The sequence below is a fragment of the Anomaloglossus baeobatrachus genome, chromosome 1 (genome assembly GCF_048569485.1).
Source record: "Anomaloglossus baeobatrachus isolate aAnoBae1 chromosome 1, aAnoBae1.hap1, whole genome shotgun sequence".
In the NCBI taxonomy this organism is placed as follows: Eukaryota; Metazoa; Chordata; class Amphibia; order Anura; family Aromobatidae; genus Anomaloglossus; species Anomaloglossus baeobatrachus.
The window spans coordinates 24,417,873-24,442,031 of NC_134353.1; the positions used below are offsets into that span (position 1 = coordinate 24,417,873).

A 24,159-nucleotide genomic window follows, 5' to 3' on the forward strand; every position below is an offset into this window, starting at 1 on the left:
GAGCGATCTATTCCTATATATTATTTAGAGTCATTACACACAAAAGGATCTATTCCTATATATTATATAGAGTTATTACACACAGAAGGATCTATTCCAATATATCATATAGAGTCACTACACACAGAGGGATCTATTCCTATATATTATATAGAGTCATTACACACAGAGGGATCTATTCCTATATATTATATAGAGTCACTACACACAGAGGGATCTATTCCTATATATTATATAGAGTCATTACACACAGAGGAATCTATTTAAAGTGTTTATTTCTGTTAATGTTGATGATTATGGCTTACAGCCAATGAAAACCCAAAGTCATTATCTATTCTTGGCACGTTTCAATTTTTCTATTTGTCAAAAATTGTAAATTTAAGCACAAATCTTAAGAAAAATGTTGGCCCAAAGTAATTTTGGAACAAAAACAATGACAGAAACAAGAACATGCTACACAACAAACAGTTAGTTATATTCTTGCACATAGGGGCGGTATTATAGTAGTTATATTCTTGTACATAGGGGCAGTATTATAGTAGTTATATTCTTGTACATAGGGGCAGTATTATAGTAGTTATATTCTTGTACATAGGGGGCAGTATTATAGTAGTTATATTCTTGTACATAGGGGCAGTATTATAGTAATTATATTCTTGTACATAGGGGCAGTATTATAGTAGTTATATTCTTGTACATAGGGGGCAGTATTATAGTAGTTATATTCTTGTACATAGGGGCAGTATTATGGCAGTTATATTCTTGTACATAGGGGCAGTATTATAGTAGTTATATTCTTATACATAGGGGCAGTATTATAGTAGTTATATTCTTGTACATAGGAGCAGTATTATAGTAGTTATATTCTTGTACATAGGAGCAGTATTATAGTAGTTATATTCTTGTACATAGGAGCAGTATTATAGTAGTTATATTCTTGTATATAGGGGCAGTATTATAGTAGTTATATTCTTGTATATAGGGGCAGTATTATAGTAGTTATATTCTTGTATATAGGGGGCAGTATTATAGTAGTTATATCCTTGTACATAGGGGCAGTATTATAGTAGTTATATTCTTGTACATAGGGGCAGTATTATAGTAGTTGTATTCTTGTACAAAGGGGCAGTATTATAGTAGTTATATTCTTGTACATAGGGGCAGTATTATAGTAGTTATATTCCTGTACATAGGGGCAGTATTATAGTAGTTGTATTCTTGTACATAGAGGGCAGTATTATAGAGCTTTTTGCACACTTATTTCGTGTTGTTTCGCAGTGGCGGCAGTTTTTCTGTGTAATGGTTGGTTCCTCGGCTTTCTCCGGGGCTGGTTTGGGGATAATCTGCGCTGTGTTGTGTAACCGCAGCTGAATTGTCACCTTTGTTTCTTTTCCACAGACTCCATTTAATAAGATTACTAATTGGGGCTTTGCCGTTCTCGCTGCTCTACTTGCCTCATATGATATTGTTGCAGTTTTTATTGGCAGCTCAGTCCGAGACTATCGGTAAAACCTATAAAAATGCCTGGAGAGTCTCCAAGCCTCAGCGCAGCCCATAGACAACACTTAGATGAGCAAACACTGCCTGTGTGTACACAGTCCAATATACAGATATAGCGGAGGTGAACGAAATACCGGCAGTCCTGATGACAAACACGGCTCTGCTGCATCTGGTCTGTAGTAAGTTACACATGTACATAGCACAGATGATTCACCTATTATTATTAATCATTGGTTTTCCAACCTGACCACCACTGAGCAAGACACAGTATTACAAGGTGTTCAGGACTCAGGAACATGGCCGAGGTGAGGAGGTTGAGCTCGTCCACCACTGAGCAAGACACAGAAGTACAAGGTGTTCAGTGCTCAGAGACACGGCCAAGGTGAGGAGGCTGAGCCCGACCACCACTGAGCAAGACAGAAAAGTACAAGGTGTTCAGTGCTCAGAGACACGGCCAAGGTAAGGAGGCTGAGCCCGACCACCACTGAGCAAGACACAAAAGTACAAGGTGTTCAGTGCTCAGAGACACGGCCAAGGTAAGGAGGCTGAGCCCGACCACCACTGAGCAAGATGCAAAAGTACAAAGTGTTCAGTGCTCAGAGACACGGCCAAGGTAAGGAGGCTGAGCCCGACCACCACTGAGCAAGACACAAAAGTACAAGGTGTTCAGTGCTCAGAGACACGGCCAAGGTAAGGAGGCTGAGCCCGACCACCACTGAGCAAGACGCAAAAGTACAAGGTGTTTAGTGTTCAGCTTCACGGCCGAGGTGAACCTGAACACCACTGAGCCCGACCACCACTGAGCAAGACACAGAAGTAGAAGGTCTTCAGTACTCAGAGACATGGCCGGCTGAAGGAGGCTGAGCCCGACCACCACTGAGCAAGACACAGAAGTAGAAGGTCTTCAGTACTCAGAGACATGGCCGGCTGAAGGAGGCTGAACCTGAGCACCACTGAATAAAACACAGGAGTACAAGGTGCTTAGTGCTCTGAGACACGGCCGAGGTGAGGAGGCTGAGCCCGATGACCACTGAGCAAGACACAGAAATACAAGGTGTTCAGTGCTCAAAGACGAGGCCAAGGTGTGAAGGCTGAAATCGAACACCACTGAGCCAGACACAGAAGTACCAGGTGTTCAGTGCTCAGAGACACAGCCGAGGTGAGGAGGCTGAGCCCAACCACCACTGAGCAAAACAGAAGTGTAGCGCCCCTGAACCCTTCAGGGCACTACTAGGTACTGCATCCTGTCAAAGATGCAGGGCCTACCCCCAGGTACCTGGAAGCTCAATGTCGGTAACAGAAAACACATAAACATCCCCAGTTTCCCTCTTCCAATCATGGGTGACTGACTAGTCCGGGACCCAATGAACGGCCACACGCAGGGGTGGAGCCGATCCAGTCCACTAGCCGACAACCAGGTGCGAGGAGACGAAAGTGAGACAGTAACACGGGAGTCGAGTAGTGACAGTGGAAGGGGACAGATGTGTCTCCAGATGCGGTCGTGTAAGGCCCTGTGCACACTAGAAAATGGAATTTTCTTAAGAAAATTCCGCAGGCTCTTAAAGATTTCCGCACCCGCGGGAAAAAAACACCAAAAATCTGCACCGAAATCCGCGTGTGGTATGTTGCATACTGTTGCGGATTTGATGCGGAATCTCCCCGCTCCTGCTGTCCGTGGTGCTGAAGTCTCCGGGCCGTGCTTTTGTCCCGCGTGGCTGCCTCCGTCGCTCTGCTGTTTGCGGGTCAGCTGTGCACTGCATATGCATGAGCCGGCCTGGAAGCTGGAGACCAGCGTCCGGAGGCAGCCTCGCTGGAGAAGGTGAGTATAAGATCAGCGGTGACTTCAGTCAGCTGATGTGCAGTGACCGCTGGAGTCCTCCACCTGGAGTCCTCCACCTGTCACTGCAAACCACATTAGTGAAGTCACCGCTGATCCTGGCGGCTCACTTCACTTGCGTCCGGACCCTCACAGTGAGCAGTCATGGTCTATGGCGCTCACTTTGTCAGGTGCAGCAGAGCTGGAAGCATCGTGGGACATCTTGTGGATTACGTCGGACCTGGAGGGCTGTTATTAGGGGTTAATAAATTGGTGAAAGAGGGGGATTTTTTGTCTTTTATTTCAAATAAAGGAATTTTGGGGTGTTTGTGATTATTTACTTTCACTTACAGTTTAGTGATGAGGGGGTGTCATATAGACGCCTGCCATCACTAAACTAGGACTTGGTGGCAGCTATGGGCTGCTGCCATTAACTCCTTCATTACCCCGATTGCCACAGCATCACGGCAACGGGAAGAGCCGGGAAAAGTTTGGGACTGTCGCATCTAATGGATGCGGCAATTCCAGACAGCTGCTGGCTGATATTTTTAGGCTGGGGGGCTCCCCATAACATGGGTCTCCCCATACTGAGAATACCAGCCTCCAGCTGTGAGGCTTTATCCTGGCTGATTATCAAAATTGAGGGGGACCGCACGCCACTTTTTTAAATGGTTTATTTATTTATTTTACTGTACGCTATAGACCCGCCCACCTGTGATTAGTTGTACTGAGACAGCTGTCACTCAGCGTGGGGGTGTGTCTGCCTGCAACCAATCACAGGTGCCGGTGAGCAGGGAAGGAGTGAATACGAGATGGAATAATGAGCGGCGGCTCTGGAAGATGAAAGAACCGCCGCGGGAGCCGTGTGACAGCCGCCCGGTCATCGGTGAGTATGAAGCGCTTGCTCCCACCCCTTTGGGCCAGATTCTGTTCCCCATAAACTTTATATGGGTAGCAGTATCTGGCCAGATATCGGGGATCAATCCTCCGCCGACCCAGAGTCAGCAGGTGATTGATCTGCCAGCCCTCGAAACCGCAGGGACTTGTGGAAAAGAGGTGACATGCAATTGTTTTTGCTGCGGGAATCCCGCAACAAAATATGCAGCTGTCAAAATCCGCCTAGTGCGCACAGCATTTTTTTTTCCTATAGGATTTGCTAGTGAATCACTGCAGAGATGTTATGAACATTTTCTGCAGCGAAACATGCCGCAGATTTCCTGCGGATTTGCTGCAAAAACCGGCAAGTGCGCACAGGGCCTAACAGTGGCCCAGGTGGTGCAGGAGAGTGGTTGCCAGGGAGGATAAAGTCAGGTACCCCTGGAACCAAAGCACCGACGGGGCACAGGGCCCTAGGTTAGGTGAACGCTTCAAGCTGCCTGACAAATACCTGCGCAGTGAGGGGACCTTCACGGACGTCACTGACCCAAGAATCTGGGGGCACCAGCAGTAAAGATAGAGCCAGGGACCGGGACAGAACACCGACCCGACAGGGTTCACACTGCTCGCCGTACGGACCAGAGCCTGATGATAAACAGGAGGGGACCCCCAGACGCTCCAAGCCACGAGGTTCTACAAAACGACTGAGAGGTGCTGGGGAAAGAAGCCATCAGGTTACCACACCGACACTGAGACTACAGGGACCAGGAGTCTGAACCAGCCATCCAGTGACACCATTGCTGTGAGTAAAAACCGGTTGCACTGCATTCCCAACGTGTGGTCTCCGTTCTTTACACGCCGCACCCCATCATCGTATACACCCTGGGGCTCAGCCCTACTTGCGGAGGGCCCAACATCCAGGCTGCCATTACCACCAGCCCCAGCGGCCAGAGACTGTGCAGCGGCAAATCTATCACCATAACCACAACCCGCAAGTAGCGTCACGACATAAACTTTTGTGGCGCCCCTGACCTGGTCAGGCACCACTGAGTACTGCACCCATGCTGGGAACAGTACAATACAGGTAATCCAGAAGGCTGACAGGGGTGTGGAACACAGGCGCATAGTGATCAGGTCTCACACATGTACCCATGAGAGGACCCCTGGGGATCCCAGGAGGGGGCAAGCCTTCACCTTCACTGAAATAGTGGAGGGGGTAGAGCCTCCATCTCCTCTCAAGGGGTGTGGTAAGAGAGTCTGGTTGCTAGGTGGCGTAGGCAAGAACAGGAGAGGAAGAGATATGGCACCAAAATTATTTGCAAAAGTATTAAATTTTATTCACATAAAATAGATGAAGATACAACTTATTTTCATAAGAATAAATAGTACAGTATCAAATTAGAACACAAAGTAGAAAGAATGAGGCAACCCAGGGATGAGGATGCAAGTGTAGGTAGAACACAAAAAAGGGGGGGGGGGAGAGGTGTGAAGTCCTACTCAGTGCCAGTGACGAAACCCAGGGGGGGTGGTATATGACTGGAGTGTATTGGTCCAAAAATTGGACCCCAGCCCCCCAAGGTAGTGAATAGACCAAATGACCCTCCACAGGGGATGTATGGTCAAGGAATGAAGTGCATGACCAAAGAACAGGTAGGCAAAGATGGTTAAAAAAGTATAAAGAAATAATCTCCACCAGAGTAGTCGTGGGGCAATAAAGAGGAGGCTGAGGTGTTGTGTGTAATAAATTCTAGTCGTGAAGCCGAGAGGTGCCAGTTAGCACATAAACGGCTAATGAAAATTACACAATACACACACACAATCAGGTCCTTTATGCCCGGGCTAGTCGTAGGGCTGGAGAGGAAGGAAAATGCACAAACACAATCAGAGCATAAATGCCCTGACTAGTCGTGGAGCTGGAAAGGAAGGGAAGGATTGTGAAAGGTCCCGTGAAGGGCACAGAGAAGGCAGATAAAAACAGTTAGAGGGGTGTGCAGCCCAGCTCAAGAAGTGGACTAGTCGTGTGGCGGAGAGAGGAGGCAAGTGGATACAAAGCAGGAAGAGTAAACGTGAGGCCAGGCGGTGCAGTACAGCACAATGACGGCCAAAGTAAAACAAGGAAAAAGAGGAAAAGCGAGTCTCTAGACCCACAATAGTTATGTGAGTCAGAGGGGAGTAGGAAAGAGGAAAAGTGAGGCAATTGAAGACTACCTGTACAAGTGGAGGGGGGTCGCGGCAGGAGGACGAACCCAACAGCTGTTTCGCCTGAGCGCTTTTTCGAGGGAAGTGGAGGAGAGAGTAGGGCTGGCCGCTATATACAGGGGCAGCACAGTTGTTTTCAATCAAATAAAGATGGTGTCCGAAGAATGCGCATGCGCCGGAAGTCGAGGCCAGCGGGCGGAGCGAGCCGAGACCGCCGAGGGTAGTGCGCATGCGCGGGAGAACGGACGTCTCCATGACTCCCACGCATGCGCACAAGACGGCCGCGGCCAGGCAACGCCGCGTCAGCAGTCAACGGACCGGCAGATGCGCAGGGACACCAAGTGTGAGTGGAGCAATGAAAAGGTAACAGGACAAAAATATTAGTAACATTTGGAATCGGTAATGCAAAACAATACATAGGGGAATGAACGGCATAATAGATGGACAGCATGGACACATCAGGAGACGAGGCGTCAACAGGGTATGTGAACTGGTGGTTATAAGATGCCGGTATATTTCAATCCAGACAGACCATGCCATCCAAGTTATCCACCGGTGGAAGGGGAATAAAGGAGAAATAAAAGAAATGGAAATCCCCACAAAACTGAAACCTATATAAGGAAACCAAACACAAAGATAAAAGAAACAAAATGAATAAAAATACAAAAAAACAAGAGATTAAAAACAATGTAAAAACATTTTGTGTTCATTTAAGTGGTACCCCCTAGGGGTCCCGCATGCGGACCAAAGCACAAAAAAAAGTGGTCCATATCCAAATATGAACCGGTAAGGGGGCCAAAGGACCAAAGTGGAGGGGGCGGGATCTCTACAAAAATGGGGAATAACTAACGGTCTCGTTGAGACCGTTGGGGACCAAGGTATCAAGGGAGACAATCCACTTCGACTCCCGCTGGGCGAGAGTCTTCCGTAGATTGCCTCCCCGGATACCCGCGTGGATAATGTCTATGCCACGTACACTCAGGAGCCTTGCGTCACAACCGTGGAATTTACGGAAGTGGCGGGGAAGGGTTTTGAGAAGAGAAACATCCTCCACGGAGATAGCAGCAGTTATATCCCTGACGTGCTCCCTAACTCTCACGCGCAACTCGCGTGAGGTGAGGCCGATATAGATTAGGGAGCACGGGCAGGTCGCATAGTATACCACGTGTGTGGAGGCACACGTGATACGTTCGTCAATGGAGTATGTTCTCTTCCCCTTGGAACAAGCAAAGGAAGAAATCCGTAAGATGTTGGGGCATGCCACGCAGTGGCCACATGGATAGCAACCACGAATCGGGCCACCAGAGCCAAATGGATTGAGGCGGGGGGGGATGTAATGGCTATTAACGAGAAGATCCCCGAGGTTCCTTGCCCTCCTGGCCGTCATGAGGGGTCTCGAGGGCAGGACATCAGCCAAAGTAGGGTCCGTAAGCAGGACAGGCCAATGCCTATCGAGAATCCCCCTCATTGCGTCCCACTGATGGTTATAAGTACCAATAAACCTGATGTGAGTATCCATGGTCGGCCGACGTGGTCGGTAACAAAGCAACTGGTCCCTCGAGGTGTTTTTGGCGCGGAGGTAACCTCTTTTTATACATCTGTTGCTGTACCCCCGCTCCCTAAACCTGCATCGGAGATCGGACGACTGGGATTCGAAGTTGGAAGTAGTAGAGCACACCCGCTTCATCCTCAAAAACTGTCCGGTCGGGATGGCACGTATGGTGGAGGGAGTGTGGCCGGAGGATGCCAAAAGAAGAGCATTGACGGACGTGTCCTTGCGGAAAACGTCCGTCTGAATGCCCCCCTGAGGATCCACCGAAATTCCAATATCCAAAAAATCCAAGTTTGTCCGACTATACCTATAAGTTAACTTGATGTTAAAGGAATTCCTGTTAAGGCCACACATGAAAGACTCGAGTTGCTCGACGGTGCCCTGCCACAAAATAAAGATATCATCAATATAACGCAGCCAGCACTGCACATGGGCGCTAGCCTGCGGGAAACCGTCGCCAAACACCAACCTCTCCCAGAAACCCAGGAAGAGGTTGGCGTAGGCCGGTGCGCAGGCCGCGCCCATCGCAGTGCCCCGCTGCTGCAGATAGAATACATCTTTAAAAACAAAAAAATTATGGGTCAGGGCAAAGTCAAGCAACTCGAGCAAAAGGTCCACCAAAGTGCCATCGAGACCGGAGGTTGAGAGGTAGAAGCGGGCAGCCTCCAGACCGTCCTTATGTCCGATGCAGGTGTAGAGAGACTCCACGTCGGCACTGACCAGGAGCATACTATCATCCACAAAGATGCCATCAAGATGCCGCAGGACGTCCGTAGTGTCCTTGACATAGGAGGGGAGACACTCAACTAGAGGTTTTAAATAAAAATCAATAAACTTACAAATGGGTTCACAAACCCCTCCTATGCCTGACACTATCGGGCGTCCTGGGGGGTTGAGGGCATCTTTGTGGATTTTGGGTAAAAGGTAAAAAGTGGGAACGCGAGGACAGCCAGTGAGCAGGCCCTCGAACATCTTCTCGTCAATAGTTCCCCGGTTGTGGGCCCTAGAAAGTATTTTCCTGAGCTCCAGGGAGAAGGAGGTCATTGGACTACATGAAAGACGTGTATAGGTGGATTTATCGCGAAGTTGCCGGTAGGCCTCTTTCTCATATTTATCAACAGGCCAGACGACGATGTTGCCCCCCTTGTCCGCCGCCTTAACAACGACATCATCACACAGCTGCAACCGTTTAATAGCCAATCTTTGATGGTGAGTGAGATTATCATAACGGCGTACAGTAGACAGTTGTTTAAAATCTTCGGTTACAAGCCTAGTGAAGATGTCAATTGCTGGGCAGAGGGACAAGGGGGGGAACCTCGTCGACCTGGGTTTGAGAAAATCAGGAGACCTACCAGTATTGGGATTCTGCTCGTCCAGAAGGTCTTGGAGATCCTGCAGAGCATTCCTCTCGGTCGGATCCAACTCGCTGAATGATTGTTTCCGAGAGTACAGCCTTTTGAAAAGGATTTTTCTAGCAAAAAGATTTGTGTCTTTCAAAGCTGAAAATAGATTAAAAGAATTCGTGGGACAGAAATTCAGACCCATAGATAATACCTCAAGCTCAACATCTGAGAAGACACGTGTTGACAAATTAATTACCTGCAATTTATGTTTGGAGGTGTTAGCCTCGGCCACCGATTTCTGTGGAACACGTGGCTCCCTTCCTCGACTGCGAGTCGTTACACCACCATTGTACGGTAATTGAAGTGTCTTGTCAGATGGAGCTGGAGGCATTTCATCAGCTGAAGAACTTGAAAACAGCGAGGTGGATCGGGACCTAGAGGGACGACTCTGCCTGGATGAACTCCTGCCCCTTGAAAAGCGATGACTCCACCTATACACATTATTTGTATGGTAATCAGTGGCGTCACGCTGGAATTTTTTGGATTTAAAGTCGCAGACCTCCTTCTCCCATTTCTGGGCGTCCAGGCCCACCTCATCATAAAATTTAGCCAAAGCCTCGGGAATACAGAGGCTCTGAATGGAGGCCTCCAGTGTCTCGAGCTCGCTCTCCATATGGTCAAGCGTGGATGTGTTCTGTTTGGACAAAAGTTCCAAGAGATTCACAGAGCATGCATGTAAATGACCTTCCCAAGTGGACTTAAAGTCCCCCTCTGGTGCTGGGAAGGAGGGAAAGACCTGAACTCGCAGGCCGCGAGGTATCCAACCGCTCTCCAAATATTTTGTAAGGAAGGCCCGATTCCACCATATGCGTGTTCTTTTTTTGTAGAGATCCTTGTATTTGTGCATAAGGGTCCGCAAAGACTGGTCCTCAGGGGGTCCCCCGTCAATGGTGTTAGGATTGGGGGCTGTGCTACCGCATCCTTTTGTGACCTCATTCAAATGGGTGAGCCACGCCTGGTCGCGTGCTCTGAAATTCATGTTAGCCATAGAGGGAGCTGTGGAACACACAGAAAAGAAGCAAATTATAAACAACATATACATGGCTTGATTCGATAATCACTGGGGGAAACACAACCTGGAGTTCCCACAGGGGGGGGTGCCTACTTCAAAGAGCATTTTGAACAAAGAGGGAAGAAGAGATATGGCACCAAAATTATTTGCAAAAGTATTAAATTTTATTCACATAAAATAGATGAAGATACAACTTATTTTCATAAGAATAAATAGTACAGTATCAAATTAGAACACAAAGTAGAAAGAATGAGGCAACCCAGGGATGAGGATGCAAGTGTAGGTAGAACACAAAAAAGGGGGGGGGGGAGAGGTGTGAAGTCCTACTCAGTGCCAGTGACGAAACCCAGGGGGGGTGGTATATGACTGGAGTGTATTGGTCCAAAAATTGGACCCCAGCCCCCCAAGGTAGTGAATAGACCAAATGACCCTCCACAGGGGATGTATGGTCAAGGAATGAAGTGCATGACCAAAGAACAGGTAGGCAAAGATGGTTAAAAAAGTATAAAGAAATAATCTCCACCAGAGTAGTCGTGGGGCAATAAAGAGGAGGCTGAGGTGTTGTGTGTAATAAATTCTAGTCGTGAAGCCGAGAGGTGCCAGTTAGCACATAAACGGCTAATGAAAATTACACAATACACACACACAATCAGGTCCTTTATGCCCGGGCTAGTCGTAGGGCTGGAGAGGAAGGAAAATGCACAAACACAATCAGAGCATAAATGCCCTGACTAGTCGTGGAGCTGGAAAGGAAGGGAAGGATTGTGAAAGGTCCCGTGAAGGGCACAGAGAAGGCAGATAAAAACAGTTAGAGGGGTGTGCAGCCCAGCTCAAGAAGTGGACTAGTCGTGTGGCGGAGAGAGGAGGCAAGTGGATACAAAGCAGGAAGAGTAAACGTGAGGCCAGGCGGTGCAGTACAGCACAATGACGGCCAAAGTAAAACAAGGAAAAAGAGGAAAAGCGAGTCTCTAGACCCACAATAGTTATGTGAGTCAGAGGGGAGTAGGAAAGAGGAAAAGTGAGGCAATTGAAGACTACCTGTACAAGTGGAGGGGGGTCGCGGCAGGAGGACGAACCCAACAGCTGTTTCGCCTGAGCGCTTTTTCGAGGGAAGTGGAGGAGAGAGTAGGGCTGGCCGCTATATACAGGGGCAGCACAGTTGTTTTCAATCAAATAAAGATGGTGTCCGAAGAATGCGCATGCGCCGGAAGTCGAGGCCAGCGGGCGGAGCGAGCCGAGACCGCCGAGGGTAGTGCGCATGCGCGGGAGAACGGACGTCTCCATGACTCCCACGCATGCGCACAAGACGGCCGCGGCCAGGCAACGCCGCGTCAGCAGTCAACGGACCGGCAGATGCGCAGGGACACCAAGTGTGAGTGGAGCAATGAAAAGGTAACAGGACAAAAATATTAGTAACATTTGGAATCGGTAATGCAAAACAATACATAGGGGAATGAACGGCATAATAGATGGACAGCATGGACACATCAGGAGACGAGGCGTCAACAGGGTATGTGAACTGGTGGTTATAAGATGCCGGTATATTTCAATCCAGACAGACCATGCCATCCAAGTTATCCACCGGTGGAAGGGGAATAAAGGAGAAATAAAAGAAATGGAAATCCCCACAAAACTGAAACCTATATAAGGAAACCAAACACAAAGATAAAAGAAACAAAATGAATAAAAATACAAAAAAACAAGAGATTAAAAACAATGTAAAAACATTTTGTGTTCATTTAAGTGGTACCCCCTAGGGGTCCCGCATGCGGACCAAAGCACAAAAAAGTGGTCCATATCCAAATATGAACCGGTAAGGGGGCCAAAGGACCAAAGTGGAGGGGGCGGGATCTCTACAAAAATGGGGAATAACTAACGGTCTCGTTGAGACCGTTGGGGACCAAGGTATCAAGGGAGACAATCCACTTCGACTCCCGCTGGGCGAGAGTCTTCCGTAGATTGCCTCCCCGGATACCCGCGTGGATAATGTCTATGCCACGTACACTCAGGAGCCTTGCGTCACAACCGTGGAATTTACGGAAGTGGCGGGGAAGGGTTTTGAGAAGAGAAACATCCTCCACGGAGATAGCAGCAGTTATATCCCTGACGTGCTCCCTAACTCTCACGCGCAACTCGCGTGAGGTGAGGCCGATATAGATTAGGGAGCACGGGCAGGTCGCATAGTATACCACGTGTGTTGTGTTCTACCTACACTTGCATCCTCATCCCTGGGTTGCCTCATTCTTTCTACTTTGTGTTCTAATTTGATACTGTACTATTTATTCTTATGAAAATAAGTTGTATCTTCATCTATTTTATGTGAATAAAATTTAATACTTTTGCAAATAATTTTGGTGCCATATCTCTTCTTCCCTCTTTGTTCAAAATGCTCTTTGAAGTAGGCACCCCCCCCTGTGGGAACTCCAGGTTGTGTTTCCCCCAGTGATTATCGAATCAAGCCATGTATATGTTGTTTATAAAGAACAGGAGAGGAGGAGCAGTGAGTCAGTTAGAGCGGAGAACTCCATAGGGCTCAGTGAGGAGCAGACCTGTGGGGCTGTTGCTGTCTAACAGCGCCCGCGCAGTGGCTACAGACGGGGGAGAACGGTCAACTAGGAGTGCTGCCTGAAAGCCAGCTTCAGCTAGAGAGTGCACGGAGTGGGAAGTAAGGAGACTGCTAGAGAGCACCAGGCCCAACCGGGCGGCAGATCCCGAAGCGGAGATAGATTCAACTTTCTTCTGCTAAACCTGCCGGTGTGGGGCTCTTAAAGCCCACACCACAACACTACAAAAGCCGCAGCCACGTAACCGCAGTGAGGGCCCATAGGTCATAGGAGGCAAGAGGCTGGAGTGGCCTGGTCCGGGGAACAAGCACACGGCGAAACAAGAAGGGGAGAGAGGCTTGGAGCATCTTCCCTGGGTGACCCCCATAGGGACTCAAAGTCGGGGTTACCCCAAACCACCAAGGGCTAAGGAAGGCGAGTCGGTAGTCACCCTCATAAAGTCAGCCTGAAGGATACCTGGTTCCTACCTGGTTCATCTCAGCTACGCCCGGGTTTCTCACCCTGCCATCTAATGTGAGTAAAAACCCTGAAAGACATCCTGCCTGTGTGGTCATTCTGCGACTTGTGGTACTACAAACCTACACAGGGCCCTGGGGCTTGCCTCACTCTCAGGAGGCTACTACATCTAACTGCACACACCATCAGCCCCAGGCGACCCTCAACCTGCAGTGGCGGTCCCTACTGGCCGCAATACTGAGAGTGGCGTCACGATCAAAAACAGAAGATTTCCTACCAGTGACGGAGATCCAGCCGAGTGGAGTCCCTGAAGGTAATGCACCGACACCGACACTTCACCTGTGGGGCTTCACACTTTATCAAACATTCCCCTGTAAATAACCCCTGTAAAAGCGTCCCCCAGGGTCACGGAACCGGGCATCAGCCATAACACAACCGCGACACAGCATCCCCGTACATATACGGCCTGGGACCGAGTACCCCATAGCCCTGGGGCAACACAGATGTACAAGGTGTTCAGTGCTCGAAGACGTGGCCGAGGTGAGGAAGCGGAATTTGACCACCACTGAGCAAGATACAGAAGTACAAGGCATTCAGTACTCAGAGACACGCCCGAAGTTAGGAGGCTGAACCTCAACACCACTGAGCAAGACAAAGAAATACAAGGTGTTCAGTGTTCGAAGACGTGGCTGAGGTAAGGAGGCTGAATCCGACCACCACTGAGCAAAACACATAAGTACAAGATCTTCAGTGCTCAGAGACAAGGCTGAGGTGATGAGGCTGAGCCCGACTACCACTGAGCAAGACACAGTAGTACAAGGTGTTCAGTGCTCGAAGACATGGCCGAGGTGAGGAGGCTGAACCTCAACCCCACTGAGCAACACACAGAAGTACAAGGTGTTCAGTGCTCAGACACACGTCCGAGTTGAGGATGCTGAGCCCGACTACCACTGAGCAAGACCCAGAAATACAAGGTGTTTGGTGCTCAGAGACACAGCCGAGGTGAGGAGGCTGAGCCCAACCACCACTGAGAAAGATGTAGCGCTCTGGAAAACCAGGTAGTTGAACATGTAAGCCCCCGCATAACACCCATCTCACGAAGGGTTAAATCAGCCGACCTGAAACCCTAGTCACCCCCCCTCAGGGAAGGACGGACATACCAGTGGGAGGGACCAAGTGGATAGGGAACGCCCACCTAGGGGTCTGGAGAGCCCGGGGCGGGAAAACAGAGCAGTTCAGTTAAGGTAGAGCTCAAGTGAGGAGTGAAGTCTGGCAGGTGCCGGGTCGGAGCCCTGACACCTTGGCTAGGGGGCAGACGGTAGCCAGAGTCTGCAGGAGACGGGAAAATGGCTGCGGAGATTCGAGGTGGACCGGGACAGGGTTGTAGCCCGCCGGTACCGACACCGGAGAACCAACCCGGAAACCGTGTGCACACAGGGGGTACTTGGACCCTGAAGCCAGGAACGGCACAACGGCCTAGCTGATTAACCAATTGAGCGCAGGATTTTAGGTCCTGTCGCAACCTAAGTCCCGAAAAGTAGACAACCACCCACCGAGAGGGATAGGGGCAACCGCCAGGGCTCGTAGATCCCAAGGGTCAGCGTCAGACAGGCACGGCTCCCAACCAAAGGACCGGGAGCGGACTCCCGCATTTCACACCGGGAAGTCCTACCTACAACACACTGAGTGCAGAGGAGAGAAACTTTGTCTACCAACCCGGGTGTGGGATCAGATACACCCGTCTGCGGCAGCCGGCCACCATCACCTTGGTTTACCACAGGACTTATGTGCTTTATTTGCCCGTGAGTAACATCCCCGGCCTGGCCGGGTGCGCCGGCCCCTGCACTCACCAACCTCAACATAGAGACACTGGGCCCCGGCACATCCATCCCTACTCACGGAGGGGTTAACATACAGCTGCCAGCCCAACGTCCCCGGGAGCCCCGCAGCGGCAGCGGTAATGCTGCATCTCACCACACACCGTGGGTGGCGTCACAGACATTTTACAACCAATCCCGTATAAATACGTCCCCTTTTATTTGAAATGTCCACGCGATCCCCAGGTCCGGAGAACCCCTCGAGCCGCACCGTAGATCCGGATCCGAGCAGCACCAGCTACTGGCACGTGGGCGGCACACCCCGAAACCTGTCGTCACGAACAGGATTCTTACCCATTCACTTACCCGGTGAAAGTGTGCCTTGTTCTGGACTGTCAGCGGTGCTCCGCTGCAAACTTTTTTGAAAACCGCCATCTTTGCCGCTATTTTTGGCCGCGAAAACAACAACACAGCGTCTTCATCCACGAGAAAGGGCGCAAAGCTGAAGCCCCGCCCCCTGGGATAAAGGCTGGAAGGTAAACCCTGAGGCCGAAATCGAAACTAGCAAGCCGCATGAGAGGACTGCTGCCGAAAAACCAGGGGGGCGGGAGAGAATAGCGGCATGTGATCCGAGGAAATAAGAGGCAGTGACACCAGGACTCTGCCATCTTCCGTTCCTTGACACTACCTCGAGAGGATGTCTGACCGGTCCGGCAACCCAAAGATGGAAGAATTTGCCCCTGGGTCTGCCGACTGGGTGGAAGCCCAGACAGAACGGATGTGCGGAAGAATTCAGGCCCAAGCCAACTTTCTGCTAAAAAGATGGATGGCTGAGATGCAGGAACTGGCTGCAGTTGTCCGGGCCCGCGAAGTGAAGATGACCTCGGAGGAGCGGGTTAGCGACCCACGCCCCTATGTCCAACCGGGACTGGCCCAACGGGCTGAGGAGATCGGTCTACCCCGTCCGCCACGCCGTCTCCCTCGCTGCCTATACCTGTAGCTGGTGCCTCGCTCGGACCGCTGCCACCAGCCACGGCAGCGGTACCCGTTACATCTGCCTGTGAGGACCCGGCAACGGGGTCCTCGGGCCACGAGCACGCCACCGCTCCGGCACCCGTAAAAAGCCCCGTGAAAGACCAAAGCCCAGAAGACATCCCCTCCGGCCCCAAGCCCGGCCGCATCAGAGATGACATCATCCCCGATCCTGGAGAAGGCAGCGCACTCAATGACGTCAGCCCCGGCAATACGCCCGGCTGCAACAGAAGCGACGCCCGACCGGAAGTCAGCAAAGACGCCGGCCGCTCCCCAGTACCCAGTCCCAGCTGAGGCACAGCTGGGATGCACTTGCAGGTCGGCAGAGCAGGCCACGGATCAACAGAGCCCTCTTCCACTTCACATGAGCCCGGTCGTAGCCGGCAGTGAGGGCGTCCGGATGGTCCAAGCCCCTGAGCAGGAGGCAGCGGAGTGCAGAACCCGTACTCAGTATTGGAAGCGGCAGCGGCAGCAGCTGAAGACGGAGATCGCGGCCAGAGAGAAGCGGAAAGCCGAAGTCCTGAACAGGACCATCCAGTAGAAGGATAACCTCCGGCAGGCAACTTTCCGGGTGCGGAGCCCGACGTTCCAAGGACAGGTCCGGCACTTTAACCCCTCAGAAGGGATGGGGCTTTATCTATGAGCCGGGCCTGGAGGCCGAGATTTTTGTATCCCGGATCGTGACCTGGAGCCAGGAGAGCTGGTCTCCTATACCCGGCACTGCAGAGAGAGGGGGTGGTTTGCCCTCGATGTAAAAAAGTAGGGGAAGATGGATAAGGTGTGCCTCCACCCCCCTCCGCCATCTTCAAGCCAAGAAAATTGTTAAACAACCACCCACCGAGAGGGATAGGGGCAACCGCCAGGGCTCGTAGATCCCAAGGGTCAGCATCAGACGGGCACGGCTCCCAACCAAAGGACCGGGAGCGGACTCCCGCGTTTCACACCGGGAAATCCTACCTACAACACACTGAGTGCAGAGGAGAGAGACTTTGACTACCAACCTGGGTGTGGGATCAGATACACCCGTCTGCGGCAGGCGGCCACCATCACCTTAGTTTACCACAGCACTTGTGTGCTTTATTTGCCCGTGAGTAACATCCCCGGCCTGGCCGGGTGCGCCGGCCCCTGCACTCACCAACCTCAACATAGAGACACTGGGCCCCGGGGCATCCATCCCTACCCACAGAAAGGTTAACATGCAGCTGCTAGCCCAATGTCCCCGGAATCCCCACAGCGGCAGCGGTGGTGCTGCATCTCACCACACACCGTGGGTGGCGTCACAGACATTTTACAACCAATCCCGTATAAATATGTCCCCTTTTAGTCGGAGTGTCCGCGCGATCCCCAGGCCAGGTCCGGAGAACCCCTCAAGCAGCACCGTAGATCCGGATCCAAGCAGCACCGGCTGCTGGCATGGGGGCGTCACAAAGACACAGAAGTACAAGGTGTTCAGCTGAGGTGAGGAGGCTGAGCCCAACCACCACTGAGCAAGACACAGAAATTCAAGGTGTGTGCTGTGTGACACCCTGGCCTATCAGGTCGTCACAGGGTATTGTGCAATCTGCCCTCCCGCACAGTATCCACCCTCCCTGGTTAACGGATCCCAGTCCTCCAGTGTTGTTAACAGCTAGTCCAATTAAAATCCTAGGAACACTTCCCACTTGACCCTTCCAGACACACCATTGGGGGGCCTGAAGGGAATAGGGCCGCCCAGATGGGGGTTGGTGAGGAGAAAGTGAGGACAGTGACAGTGGAGAGTTGGGACAGTGTCATGGGCAAGGACTGCCGAGGAGGGCAGCTGGTGGCCTTGAGCTGTCACCGGGCAAGGGCCAGGGCATGACGGGGTACGTGGACCCTAGGCTGGAAAGTAGCTTCACGCGTTCCAGTAATTTACCCGACGGGGGTGAAGACTTCAAGTGTCATCCCCAACCCACTCCAAAATTGGGGTACTAGCGCACCGATGGGATAGGACTTTCCCAATACAGTCCAAAGAAATCTTATGCGTGAACCCTGAGAGCAAGCTCACTCTGTTAGCCTTACGGGTGAGCGGGACCTGGAAAGTTTCATACCGACGGGTCCAATCGAGACTAAGATGCCGGGGATAGGGCCACAGACCAACAACAACACCAGGGGGACGGATCCAGGAGTGCTCCCCGCAGACTACAGTGGTGCTTAGAACTTTGGTTTACAAGCTGTTGGTGTGGTTATTCTGGGACTGAGTAAGTACATTGGAAACCCCCTGCACCTATTCCCCAACGGCACCCAAACACCATCCATCACCAACGGGCCCCGGGACACAAACACCCTACCCACGGAAGGGTTAAACATCAGGCTGCCTTACAATCATCCCCGGGCTCCCCAACGGCAGTGGTGGTCACATTACCACGCACCGTGGGTGGCGTCACGAACTTTCCAAAATCCCCCTGTACATATCTGCCCCCCTTCTTTTAATCGAATGGCTGCGCGACCCCCGGGTCCGGAGACCTCTCCAGCTACCGCAGATCTGGATCGGAGCGGCGGCAGCAGCCCGGCTGCCCGCCCGTGGGCGGTACAGCTGTATGTGTACTGTCTGTTTTCTGTATGGGTGAGGCATGTGTAGTGTATATACAAGGATAGGGCCATGGCTGGTGGGCAGATATATACCAGAATGGGGCCCTGGCTCAGGCAGGGAGACATATATATATACCAGGAAGGAACCAAGTCTCAGGCTGGGGGACATATATGAAACCAGGATGGGGCTCAGGCTGGGTAACATATATATATACCAGGATGGGGCTCAGGCTGGGGGACATATATACTAGAATGGGGCCCAGGTTCAGGCTGCGGGACATATATGTATACCAGGATGGGGCCAAGGCTCAGGTTGGAGAATATATATAGTAGAATAGGGTCCAGGTTCAGGCTGGGGGACATATATATATACCAAGATGGGGCTCAGGCTTGGGGATATATTTACCAGGATGGGGCTCAGCTTCAGGCTGCGGGTAATATATATATATACCAGGATGGGGCGTAGGCTCAGGCTGTGGGACATATGTGCCGCCCCCGTGCCAGCAGCCGGTGCTGCTCGGATCTGGATCTATGGTGCGGCTTGAGGGGTTCACCGGACCCGGGGGTCGCGCGGACACTCCGAATAAAAGGGGACGTATTTATACGGGATTGGTTGTAAAATGTCTGTGACGCCACCCACGGTGTGTGGTGAGATGCAGCACTACCGCTGCTGTTGTGGGGCTGCCGTTGCGGGGCTCCCGGGGATGTTGGGCTGGCAGCTGGATGTTAACCCCTCCATGGGCAGGGATGGATATCCCGGGGCCCAGTGTCTCTATGTTGAGGTTGGTGAGTGCAGGGGACGACGCATCTAGCTAGGCCGGGGATGTTACTCACGGGCAAAGCACATAAGTCCTGTGGTAAACCAAGGTGATGGTGGCCGGCTGCCGCAGACGGGTGTATCTGATCCCACACCCGGGTTGGTAGTCAAAGTCTCTCTCCTCTGCACTCAGTGTGTTGTAGATAGGACTTCCCTGTTTGAAACACAGGAGTCCGCTCCTGGTCCTTTGGTTGGGAGCCGTGCCCGTCTGACGCTGACCCTTGGGATATACGGGCCCTGGCGGTTGCCCCTATGCCTCTCGGGGGGTGGTTGTCTACTTTTCGGGACTTAGGTTGGGACAGGACCTAAAATCATGCCCTCAATTGGTTAATTAGCTAGGCCGTTGGTGCCGGTCCTGGCTTCAGGGTCCAAGTACCCCCTCTGTGCACACGGTTTCCGGGTCGGTTCTCCGGTGTCAGTACCGGTGGGCTACAACCCTGTCCCGGTCCACCTCGGATCTCCTCAGCCGTCTTCCCATCCCCTGCAGACTCTGGCTACCGTCTGCCACCTAGCCAAGGTGTCAGAACTCCGACCCTGGCACCTTTAAGCTTGCACCTCCACTCCAAACTTCAACTATCACTTAACTGACTGCTTTCCCGCCCCAGGCTCTCCAGACCCCTAGGTGGGCGTTCCCTATACACCTGGTCCCGCCCACTGGTGTGTCCGTCCTTCCCTGAGGGGGGTGACTGGGGCTTCAGGTTGGCTGATTTAATCCTTCGTGGAATGGGTGTCATGCGGGGGCCTACATGTACAACTACCTGGTTTTCCAGGGCGCTGCACACACACACATATATATATATATATATATATATATATATATATATATATATATATAATTATACCTGGATGGGGCTGAGGCTGGAGGACATATATACAGTACAGACCACAGGTTTGGACACACCTTCTCATTCAAAGAGTTTTCTTTATTTTCATGACTCTGAAAATTGTAGATTCACATTGAAGGCATCAAAACTAAGAATTACCATATGTGGAATGAAATACTTAACAAAAAAGTGTGAAACAACTGAAAATATGTCTTATATTCTAGGTTCTTCACAGTAGCCAACTTTTGCTTTGATTACTGCTTTGCACACTCTTGGCATTCTCTTGATGAGCTTCAAGAGGTAGTCACCGAAAATGGTCTTCCAACAGTCTTGAAGGAGTTCCCAGAGATGCTTAGCACTTGTTGGCCCTTTTGCCTTCACTCTGCGGTCCAGCTCACCCCAAACCATCTCGATTGGGTTCAGGTCTGGTGACTGTGGAAACCAGGTTATCTGGCGTAGCACCCCATCACTCTCCTTCTTAGTCAGATAGCCCTTACACAGCCTGGAGGTGTGTTTGGGGTCATTGTCTTGTTGAAAAATAAATGATGGTCCAACTAATCGCAAACCGGATGGAATACCACGCCGCTGCAAGATGCTGTGGTAGCCATGCTGGTTCAGTATGCCTTCAATTTTGAATAAATCCCCAACAGTGTCACCAGCAAAGCACCCCCACACCATCACACCTCCTCCTCCATGCTTCACGGTGGGAACAAGCCATGTAGAGTCCATCCGTTCACCTTTTCTACAAAGACACAGTGGATGGATCCAAAGATCTCAAATTTGGACTCATCAGACCAAAGCACAGATTTCCACTGGTCTAATATCCATTCCTTGTATTCTTTAGCCCAAAAAAGTCTCTTCTGCTTGTTGCCTTTCCTTAGCAGTGGTTTCCTAGCAGCTATTTTACCATGAAGGCTGCTGCACAAAGTCTCCTCTTAACAGTTGTTCTAGAGATGTGTCTGCTGCTAGAACTCTGTGTGGCATTGGCCTGGTCTATAATCTGAGCTGCTGTTAACCTGCGATTTCTGAGGCTGGTGACTCGGATAAACTTATCCTCTGCAGCACAGATGACTCTTGGTCTTCCTTTCCTGGGGCGGTCTTCATGTTAGCCAGTTTCTTTGTAGCGTTTGATGGTTTTTGCCACTGCACTTGGGGACACTTTCAAAGTTTTCCCAATTTTTCGGACTGACTGACCTTCATTTCTTAAAGTAATGATGGCCACTCGTTTTTCTTTACTTAGCTGCTTTTTTCTTGCCATAATACAAATTCTAACAGTCTATTCAGTAGGACTATCAGCTATGTTTCCACCAGACTTCTGCACAACACAACTGATGGTCCCAACCCCATTTATAAGGCAAGAAATCCCACTTATTAAACCTGACAGGGCGCACCTGTGAAGTGAAAACCATTTCCGGTGACTACCTCTTGAAGCTCATCAAGAGAATGCCAAGAATGTGCAAAGCAGTAATCAAAGCAAAAGGTGGTTACTTTGAAGAACCTAGAATATAAGACATATTTTCAGTTGTTTCACACTTTTTTGTTAAGTATTTCATTCCACATGTGGTAATTCATAGTTTTGATGCCTTCAATGTGAATCTACAATTTTCAGAGTCATGAAAATAAAGAACTCTTTGAATGAGAAGGTGTGTCCAAACTTTTGGTCTGTACTGTATGTATATATATATATATATATATATATATATATATATATATATATATATATATATATATATAAAAGCACCTGCATTGATAAAATTTAAGGGCTATTATTGTTCAGAATAAAATGTAATTGTCAATGTTAGGCTTGTGTTAGTAAATATAATTTTATATATAAATCAAAATAAATGTTACTATTTTCTGTCCACCTACTTTTGGACCACCCTGTATATACAGTATACCAGGATGGGGTCCAAGTTCAGGCTAGGGGGACATATATATACGAGGATGGGGCCCAGGCTGGGGGACATATATACTAGGATGGGTCCAGGATGAGGACATATCCAGTATATCAAGCTGAGGACATTGGAGATCAAAATTAGAGCACAAAGCTGATCACTTGATTTTTTCAGAAATAATGTAATCTCCAGTGATGACCATGCTCCAGTTTCGTGTAAGAAGTACACCATGCCACTAGAACAGGGTAAGGGGTGCACCATGCCACTAGAACAGGGTAAGGGGTGCACCATGCCACTAGAACAGGGTAAGGGGTGCACCATGCCACTAGAACAGGGTAAGGGGTGCACCATGCCACTAGAACAGGGTAAGGGGTGCACCATGCCACTAGAACAGGGTAAGGGGTGCACCATGCCACTAGAACAGGGTAAGGGGTGCACCATGCCACTAGAGCAGGGTAAGGGGGGCACCATGCCACTAGAACAGGGTAAGGGGTGCACCATGCCACTAGAACAGGGTAAGGGGTGCACCATGCCACTAGAACAGGGTAAGGGGTGCCCCATGCCACTAGAGCAGGGTAAGGGGCGCACCATGCCACTAGAACAGGGTAATGGGTGCACCATGCCACTAGAACAGGGTAAGGGGTGCACCATGCCACTAGAACAGGGTAAGGGGTGCACCATGCCACTAGAACAGGGTAAGGGGTGCACCATGCCACTAGAACAGGGTAAGGGGTGCACCATGCCACTAGAACAGGGTAAGGGGCGCACAATGCTACTAGAACAGGGTAAGGGGTGCACCATGCCACTAGAGCAGGGTAAGGGGTGCACCATGCCACTAGAACAGGGTAAGGAGTGCACCATGCCACTAGAACAGGGTAAGGAGTGCCCCATGCCACTAGAACAGTGTAAGGGGTGCACCATGCCACTAGAATAGGGTAATGGGTGCACCATGCCACTAGAACAGGGTAAGGGGCGCACCATGCCACTAGAACAGGGTAAGGGGTGCACCATGCCACTAGAACAGGGTAAGGGGTGCACCATGCCACTAGAACAGGGTAAGGGGTGCCCCATGCCACTAGAGCAGGGTAAGGGGCGCACCATGCCTCTAGAACAGGGTAAGAGGTGCACCATGCCACTAGAACAGGGTAAGGGGTGCACCATGCCACTAGAACAGGGTAAGGGGTGCACCATGCCACTAGAGCAGGGTAAGGGGCGCACCATGCCTCTAGAACAGGGTAAGAGGTGCACCATGCCTCTAGAACAGGGTAAGGGGTGCACCATGCCACTAGAACAGGGTAAGGGGTGCACCATGCCTCTAGAACAGGGTAAGGGGCGCACCATGCCACTAGAACAGTGTAAGGGGTGCACCATGCCACTAGAACAGGGTAATGGGTGCACCATGCCTCTAGAACAGGGTAAGGGGTGCACCATGCCACTAGAGCAGGGTAAGGGGTGCACCATGCCCCTAGAACAGGGTATGGGGTGCACCATGCCACTAGAACAGGGTAAGGGGTGCACCATGCCCCTAGAACAGGGTAAGGGGTGCACCGTGCCACTAGAGCAGGGTAAGGGGTGCACCATGCCACTAGAACAGGGTAATGGGTGCACCATGCCACTAGAACAGGGTAAGGGGCGCACCATGCCACTAGAACAGGGTAAGGGGTGCACCGTGCCACTAGAGCAGGGTAAGGGGTGCACCATGCCACTGGAACAGGGTAAGGGGTGCACCATGCCACTAGAGCAGGGTAAGGAGGGCACCATGCCACTAGAGCAGGGTAAGGTGCGCACCATGCCACTAGAACAGGGTAAGGGGTGCACCATGCCCCTAGAACAGGGTAAGGGGTGC

At 50.8% G+C, this 24,159-nt stretch overlaps 1 protein-coding gene and 1 long non-coding RNA gene across 2 annotated transcripts in view; both read right to left on the reverse strand.

The window, feature by feature from the left end:
• Window positions 1-24,159, reverse strand: part of ATP6V1B1 (ATPase H+ transporting V1 subunit B1) — a 143,625-nt gene that overhangs the window by 53,278 nt on the left and 66,188 nt on the right. The gene's annotated exons all lie outside the window — the stretch shown is intronic.
• LOC142272826 (uncharacterized) lies at window positions 5,670-9,586 on the reverse strand. Its single transcript, XR_012737674.1, has 3 exons — window positions 9,543-9,586; window positions 9,296-9,442; window positions 5,670-7,002 (listed from the first exon to the last, which is right to left on the reverse strand). It is a non-coding gene; the product is annotated as an uncharacterized LOC142272826 (long non-coding RNA).